Source organism: Pinus tabuliformis, chromosome 3_2 (genome assembly GCF_031772625.1).
Source record: "Pinus tabuliformis cultivar Carrire ecotype Pingquan chromosome 3_2, CPIR1, whole genome shotgun sequence".
Classification (NCBI taxonomy): domain Eukaryota; kingdom Viridiplantae; phylum Streptophyta; class Pinopsida; order Pinales; family Pinaceae; genus Pinus; species Pinus tabuliformis.
The window spans coordinates 288,709,069-288,718,617 of record NC_142302.1 but is presented as its reverse complement, the minus strand read 5'-3'; positions in this window follow the sequence as shown (position 1 = coordinate 288,718,617).

Sequence of the window (9,549 nt, the reverse complement as noted above, 5' to 3'; positions counted from 1 at the left end):
TTTTTGTTTGAAAGGAAAGGGAGGTGCATGGTTGATAAGAGCATGGGGGGGGGGCGTGTGCCAGTGCTTTAAACTTCGGAGGTTTGGGATTAATTAATATTTAATCACGGGTTTAATCGATAGGGTGGGATTTAATGATGGGATTTATCTATTCGTGGGTATATGGGGTAAATGGTATAGTTTATATTTAAGACTAAGGGTTTGGATATTTATTTAGGGAATTTAATTAATATATGGGAAAAGGTATATAGGGATTTATACAATAAAGTTAAAAATTAATATGAAATGGGCGTAATGAGCATACCCTTAGCACAAATTAAAAATTTGCGCATTTTATTCTCATACATTTGATACTTGGGATAAAGTACTTTTGTGGGTATTTTGAGTGAAATAGGATTTACATGGGGTTTATTTACTTTTCATAGGCAAATGGAGTTTAATCTTAGGAAAAGGGGTTTTATTAGGGTAATGGAGTGAAATGAATTTTATGAAGGGAATTCTGACACTTGATGTCCATAAGTCATTAAGCCGAGGGTTCGGTCCCACCAAAAGTCAGAGAAATGCTCTGAGCCTCTTTGACTTGAAGGATTTAAAGTACTAGAACATACTTGTGGATAGGAAATTAGTAAGTAAGAGGAAAAAAGAATGAGGGGTAGCTAATCACATTAACTTGCAAACCTTTGTTTTTACTTCCATAATTGATCATACATATAGAAATGTGTGTCTAAACCTGACGCATGTGTTTTGATCCAATCAACTTTATACTTTAGCAACCTTTCTTCTACTTACGCATTTACTTACCCTAACATTTTTTCTTTATTTTATTTGGATGTGTTTAGGCTAGCAAACACTTATCCTCCATTTTTATTTTATAAAACAAACTATCTACTTCTATTCTTATATCATCCAAGGGCTCAGATTACACTGGTGAGCTCCTTTTATTTTCTCTACCTATCTAATGATCTGCCAAGATTAAACTGTTTGATTAGATTTTATTCTCTAACTATAAACATAAAATTCAAAGCATGATATAGTCAATATTAAACAATTTCATTATCATGGATTGTAGCATGAATAGCAAGCTGCACACAATCATTATTATGCATAAAACTAAATAGTAGTGGCATTTAGACTTGCACACTTTCATGGTCTCTTTTTGTTTTTGGGGTTCATATATTTTCATTTTTTGACCTTCTCTTATTCTTTTTGTCCTTTGATATTTCTTTTAGGACATACACTCTTTACATTTTTAATTTTTAAATATAAAAAAAAATTGCAGAAAGCAAAGGTATGTACAATATTATAAGGTTTAACCTTACTCATTCATAATTATGACTCCTATTGGTATAGGAACGTAACAATGGCTCCACTTGGGGATGGAATTTTCTAGTGAAATGTCAAGAAGTCCAAATATTAGTAGCATTTGAATTGTTGTTGATGTTACCTTGTAAAGTGTCCTTCTATGAATTTGCATTATTGATACTTATAATAGTAAATCTTTTAAAGGTTAGGGCCTTCTCTTCAGGCTTCAACTTTAAAGGTTACCATCCAATCCAAACTAGACTTTGTAAATAAAGTATGTACAAATGGGAAATGAAAATTAGTAACTTGGTTCAAAGTAATATTTTAGCATTTGATCATTCATTGGCCCACCTTCTGCATCTGTACCATCAATTTATCTCAAGAAGAAAGCATTATTTCCTCTGTAGGCATAAATGACATAGGGACCTTTCCATAGGAAATAAAAGTTCCCATGTTTGCCTTTGTCTTCCCTCCATAAATCCCACTTAAGCACTTTGTTAGTAATGTAGAAATCTTCAGCCTTGGTTCTCTTATCAAATTTTTTTTTAATCATTTCCTGCACAACTTGAGAACTCACATAGACCTCTTCTCTACTTTTTTGTAGATGAATAGTTTGGTTGATTCTTCCTTGGATACTATTTGGTTCAACCTGCAATTCTTGAAGTATCTTCATTACTGGTACTCCCAAAGAGGATGGAAAGACAAATTCCATCCCATAAACTAGTTGATAGGGAGAAGTACCAGTTGATTTGTTAGTAGTCAACCTGTCTACCCATAAGGCATTGGCTAGCTTTTTATTCCAAGTTTTCTTAATGTCCTCTAGTAACTTCTTGATGATGTCTACTAGGCTTTTGTTTGAGGATTCTACCAGTCCATTACCTTGAGGGTAGTAGGCTGTGGAACGGTTGGGGGTGATATGGTATTTATTGCAGAAATCTATCATTCTTTTGGATTTAAAGGTTGTTGCATTATCAATAATGAGCTTAGTTGGACATCCAAATCTTGATAGAATATTCGTTCAAGGAAGGCTATGATAACAGTATCTGTTGCTTGCCTTGATGGTGTGGCTGTGAGAATCCATTTCTATTGGGTAGAAGAGAGTGGGTGAATTTACCAATGAAGTATAAACCCCATTGTTGAAAAGGTATTTCTGTAGAGATCGGCTTGAGGGGTAAAGGTAATAGCTTTTCCTTCCCCTCAAAAATTTAGCATTTGTGACAGGAGGTCACATAATTTTTGACATTGGCAAATAAGGTAGGCCAGTAGAAACCAGACCTAAGGATTTTATCTATAGTGGTCTTCCAGTAAAGGTGCCTCCATAGTCACTTGCATGAAATTCTTCCAAAGATTTGTTAGATTCTTCTTTTAATAAGCAATTGAGAAGAATACCTTCATGATCTCTCCAAAATAGAGCATTGTCTAATATACAAAATTTCAAAGATTTCATCTTCAAAAACCTGCTTTTAGTCCTAGATAATCCAGCATGATCTTGTAAATTCAGTAAAATATATATAATATCAGCATACCAAGGTGATTCAATAAAATCTTGGCTGATTAATGGAGTCGCCATCTCCTCTTCATTATCTATTGCTGTAAGAAAATTTATATCCAAGGCCTGACAGTTTGATTTAGCCATGAGTTTGGCTAAACCTTGGCCCTTGATTAACTTAGTAGGTTTGATTTCTATATCATACTCTAAAATAGTAGCAATCCACTTTCCCCTCTTTCCATCAGGACCATCCTGAGTTAGGATGTCTTTCACTACTGAATTAGGAACGTAGGCTACTATATGAGAATATAAGATGTATACCCTAAAGTCCTTAATGGCTTTGACTAAAGCCGAGACTTGTTTTTCCATTATATTATATTTCAAGGTGGCATCTCTTAGGGCTTTGCTGAAGAAAGAAATTGGTTGTTCATAGCCCTGGTCATTTTTCTGTAATAGAATTGCAACAATTGTGTGCTCATAAGAAAAGGAAAACAAGATGAGATCTTTGTCAAATTTAGGACTGATTAACACAAGTGTTTTAGTCAAGGCTAATTTAATGCCTTCAAAGGATTTTTTAGCCTCAATAGTCCATTTTATGGTGGAGTCCTTTTTTGGCATGTAGTTTAGTGATCTAATTAACCCTGCCAAATTAGATATAAATGTTCTAAGAAAATTAATTCTTCCTAAGAAAGCTTGTAACTCTTTAATGTTCCTAGGGTGCTTTATTTTCATGATGGCTTCTATTCTAGCAGGGTCTATTCTTATACAATCTTTTGAAATTATATGACCTAACAACTTTCCTCATTCTAACCCAAATAAAGATTGTTTGGGGTTTAAGGAGATTCCAAATTTCCTGCATTTAGTAAAAACTTGCCTTAGATGATCCAAATGTTGATTGTCAGATTTTGAAAATATCGTAATATCATCTAAATATATGACAAGGAAATCAATAATTTCTTTTGCAAAGGCTAGTTCCATAGCCCTCTGGAAACTGGCTCCTACATTCATTATCCCAAAAGGAATTTTCACATACACAAGTGTGCCCCAATGAGTAGTATAGGCAGTTTTGGGTTGGTCATCTGGATGAAACAAGATTTGATTATAACCAAAAAACCCATCCAATAATGAGATTCTGGTTGATCCAACTACTCTCTGTAAAATGTGGTCCATTTTGGGGAGAAGGCAATTGTCTTTTAGTGACACTTTGTTGAGGTTTCTGAGATTGACACAGAGTCTGATCTCACTAGTTTTATTTCTAGTTGGCACCAAGTTTGAGACCCAATCAGAAAATCTGATTGGTGCAATTATTTTGGCATCATAAATCCTTTGAATTTATTTTTCAATTGCAATTAATAAGACATGATTAATAATTCTAAGTTTTTATTTGAAAGGCTTTTGATTTTCTTTAATAGGAATTGTGTCCTAGATGATGTTGGTGTCATAGGATTTGAGCTCCTCATAACTCTGAGCAAAGACATCTTGAAATTCTTTCAACAACTCAATGTATTTCACTTTTTCAGTTGGGGGTAATGATTTTGAAAGTTTGATCGGTTTAGGATTTTCATCGGTGCCTATATTACATTCCTCTATATTAGACCTTGAAGGTTCCATTTTAGGTTTTCTAAGAACATCATTTGAATCAAATAAATCTTCCAAAGGGGTTAATCCCTTTGGTAAGAAGTTATCTTTGAGAATAATTACTTTGGTTTCTTCACTGATTATTTTATCAATCTCAATTTTCTCTAGGTTATCTACATATAATTTAGTAAATTTAGTTGGGTTGAGTCTATCTATTTCATCACCTTCTATCTCATTTATTTCTATCTCATCCTTAGTGTCAGGATCTATTGATGTATCAGTATCTATATTGTTATTGGTAAACTCCTCTTCTGAAATTAAAAAGTTATTTATCTATTTATCATCAAAAAATATTTGCCAATTCTTCAAATTATCTGGAATTGCAAGTCTATGCCTAACTTCAGTAGTCTACTAATGGTTGGGTTAGAAGGGTAATTTGTAGGTGATGGCAAACATTGCTAAACTATGGGCTTGCATGTTATGTTTTCTAGAAATAACTGCAAGCCTTGATTGTAGGAAAGTGTTAAGTATTTCTACGATAGTTCCCTTATAACAACTTAATCTAGGGTCCTTTGTCATATATACACCATCAATTTGTTTTACAATTAATTCAGAGTATCCCATGACAAAAACTCTTTTAGCTCCTAGATTTCTAACTAACTTAAGTCCTAAAATTAATGCTTCATATTCAGACATATTATTGGTACATTTAAAATTCAATCTATATGCATCTAAGTAATCATTTTCCAAATTATATATCTGAACTCCTGCTCCTGCTCCTAACCTATTGACTGATCCATCAAATTCTAAATGCCATAACAGCTCATGATCTATATTTACACTGTCTAGTGCAACAAATTTTTCATTATTTATAACAATTTGACCATCTTGTTCATTGAACTTTTATGTAGTCTGGTTAGTTTCATTTTGTGTAGAAACTGCAATTTCTTTTGGTTATGCATTAGTATCATCCGAAATTTTTTCTTGTGTTTCATCAGCATTATATAGGACAAAAGAATCGATATCTGAGTGTATGGAGTAGATGGGAAAGTTTTGAGGCCGATCATGCCTACTTACCATATATTTCATTAAGGTTTCTCGATACAGTTTCTTAGGTTGTCCAAAAACAGAGATTGTTGCATATGACATATATCTAGTTGTAAGGGTCCCTGAAGTTTGGCTCCCCATGATCTAGATAACATCATGCCATACTTTGGTGGGATGCCAATGTTATAGACATTTTTGTGCCTTACAGCATGAAGCATGAAATGTCAATAATCTAAGGGATCCAAAGTCCCTAAACATGTTGTTCCTACCCCTAGAGGAACAAGGTCAACAAACCACAACACTAAATATCAGTTCTCCACCTGAAAACACTCAAAAACAAGCTAATTTTGGATCATGTCAACTGCTCCACTGAGCATCTGCGTTGAATGTCAACTGCTCCACTGTGTACCTGCGCTGAATGTCAACTGCAAAGAAGGCTACCTGCGCTGGGCGAGTTTGGCCAAGTGGCACAGTCATTCCTCAAGGTGTCAATGCCCAGGAAGCTTCCAAAATGACACTTAGATCAGGGAATTCGACTTGTGATGAGTAAGAGGGTCTAGATCTCCAAGTGGAAGTAAGAACCTCCAAGTGGACTCAAGAACTGAAGAATAACTGAAGTTGGAGAGGACACTAGTCAGCTCCATGCCAAGCTCAAGCTGACTCATCCTTTCTCCAAAAATCCTATATATAGATTTCTCTCATGAGGTCTAGGGAGGCTGGAATCTTGTGAATGTAAGGAAGTGCTGTTGGTTTGAGTATAGAACTATTGGGTGATTTGCTTGAAGGAGGTGAAGAGGAGATTTCTTTCTGCTGGGAGGTGATGCTGGATTGGGCCTTTTATGGTTGTATCACTTCCTGAACTTTACTTCTTCCATTAATAAAGCATTTGAAGTTCTTCTATATGCATGTGTCTCAATGGCGTATTGATACTTGTATATTTGATTTATTCTAATCCTTGAATCAATTATGAATGTATGCTTCTTGTAGTTTCCCTCTCTTGTCATTTTGCAGGATCTTGGTGTAGCTGGGCCAGTGAAAGAGCAAGGAGCTGGGAGCAAGTAGCAAAGAGAGAAGATTGGATCAATCATTAGTGGAAGACAACGGTTAGTGGATCTCTTTCTCCCCTCTCTTATATCTCATAAAGAAGTAATCTCGAATAGCTTTGCTTTGATTGTTGCTGAGGTACTATCACCCTTAGAGTGGGATAGGGTCATTCCGTATTGGATACTTTTCCCAACAACAAATTGGCGACTCCGCTGGGGATCGTATCTTGTTGGTTGTTTGTGTTTTTGGTATTCATTTCATAAACACAGGGAGTACCGAATCGAACTGCACTTGAATCTTTCAAATGCAAAGTAGAGGGCAGCTACTCTAGCTCAGTTTCTGGGCAAGTTTATGATTTGAAGAGCTGATCCACAAGGACTCTGAATAGCTCTTAGTGATAGCTTTTCATCCTCCTTTTCATCCCTTAGTGTGTACTTGACTGATAGCTTCTGATTTGGACAAAAACTGTGAATTTTTGAGCAATCTGTGACCCGGAAACCAAGAGAAACGAAAGTTTCGTTCTTCAGTGCAGGCTGTGTGAAGGCTGTCTGCATTTCAGTGCAGTTCCCGAAGGGGCTACCTGCGCTGAATGTCAAACTGACAGTGTACTACCTGCGCTGAACCAGTCTTGCCTTGTGCTACTAGGGTTTCCTGCTGTTTCTTGCCCTGTTTTCACCCTTGTTTTTGCAGCCTGTTACCAGTCAATGTACCTATCTGAAACCAACTTTCCTTACCACTATTCTGCCTCGGTTGTATAAAGAAACTGTATTTGTTCTTTGTGTATTTCTTATATCATTTGCAGTTTCCCATAATGAAAGTGAACTAGTCTTGCTGTGGCCTCTTAGATCTAGACCTGTGATAAAGTGTCGTTTTGATCTTAAGAGTTAGTTTGTTTGCTGTTCATAGCTGATTGAGCTTTTGCTTTCATCATATGGTTTGAGTTTATATATTTCTAGTGTCGAAACAAGTAAATCTTAAGGTGTCTTTTGATTTTGGACAAGCTTGTTTGCTTTCACTTGAAATTGAATTCGAAATTATACAACAGCTTTCTTTTTTGTATTACATCAACATTAAGAAAGAGAAAAGAAATACCTGCATTTTGCATTTTGCATATAAGTTTGTATGTTGATTTAGGGAAAAAGTGCATTAGTGTATGCTCTTTGATCTGTGTGAAAATATGTTGTCTTTCTTTTCCCTCAGTAGTTAAGATTTTCATAAGTCAAAAGATTGAAAAAGCTTGCTTCTCATCTTAGACTGCATTTAGGAATTTGTATCAAAACATCTCGTGGTGAACCTTTAAAGGAAAACTTTAAAAAGATCAACTTAAAATATACTGAATGAACCTAACAACGCTTTGAAATATAATGCAAACACATAGAGGTCTAAGCTAGAGACGTGTTCCGGCATCGTTAAACGTAGTGGCTGTCGATCTCGACGAAGGTGGGTGATTCCTCCTGAGAGTCGGTGGCACTAATACGGACTTGTGCTCCCACGTACCGTCGCGTATATATTGGGAGACCCCTATAGGCATATATCTTTTATCCTTAGGAAGCCGTGTCGGCCGCCCTACTGATCGCAATGCAGTGAACACAGCATTCACGAAGATCGACCACCCGTACCGTAAAACGTATTTTGTGGTTTTGCGAAAGGTTTGGCACACCCTCTGCCTAGATCTCCAGAGCAGTTTCTTTTGGCCTTTTTCAAACTCTATAACTGAAAAAGTCCAACCGAGCATTTGTCACTTCGGGCTCGTTAAAACATCGAAGGAGACTAGAGTCATCTTTAGCTTTTTCTCGACTCTTAAAAAGTGAAAAAGCAAGTTGTGTCTAAAAGCGTCTAATAAAATTCATTCAATTCGGAAACACAAATTTCCCCTTTGTAATATTTTAGTTGATCGAGTAATCCGCAATCGTGGAAGAAAGTCAATTGAAACCCCGTCGTTCGCGGAGGCTTACGAGTCAACCGTCTTTGTCTCCGGAATCGACAATAGTACGGACAAAGCGAACTCATTTAACCGGTTCAAAATCTCCTTTAAAAGTTAGAACAAGTGTTCCAACTACATCTGAGGTTCCGGTTACTCCAAACATTTCTGGGAACCCTGCCTCTATAGAAGAAGTTCAACAGCCACAGAAGGACAGTAATACTGATCCTAGTCTGGGGCCAAATACTTGCATAACTGAACCAGTTCCATCTGTAACCGGTCCAGAGAGTTTTGTTCCTCAAACAACTGTCATTGTCGAAACAACCACTTCTTCGGCACCAGAAATATTTTACGGACCCGACGGTCTTCCTCTTCCACCGGGTTTGATTGCGATAGAGGAAATTGCAGAGGATCCGCAAGCAAGTACTCCAACCCATTTTGGAGTCGGGGTCACTCTATTTCCTTCATCAGAAGTTAATCCACCACAAGTGGAAGTCCCTGTAGAATCGCTAGGCAATCTATTGGATAGACTTAAAATGTCTGAACAACCGTCATCATCTAGGACTGTGTCAAATGACACAGCGACAGCAGAAGTCCCTGCCGTCACTCCGACGATGTTTGCCGGCATACCAGCTGTCCCAACTAGCTCACAACAGCTAGAAGGAGTCCACCAAGGGACTATTTCGACAGTATGGTCTGTTCCAGTTTGTTCATCCGGAGTAATACCCGGCAACTCTTATGTTGAAACTCACCAAATTGATCTATTTGGAGGTCAATCTGGGCAATCAATCCCCTTGAGTTCTGGATTGGTACTGTATGGGGGGCAGTATGCCTTTTCATTACCCCCTCCGGGAGGGTACCCATACGTGAGTTCACAACAATGTTCAGGTTATGCTGGAATTGCATCAAGTAGTTGGGTACCTATGCTACCTCAACAACCAAGGGTTGTATATTCTATGCAACAGTGTGTACCTGTGACGAACATCCCAACCACACCGGCTATTGTAACAGTGTCACAAGTTCAAGCGATACCTGTTGCGTGTCAACCTCAGATTTCTCAGGTTGTAATGCAACAGCCACTTGACCATGGGTCACAACCACAATCACCAACTGGTGGGGCGACACAAGTACAAACGGGTACAATTACCCCACACCTCGGTCCAACGGT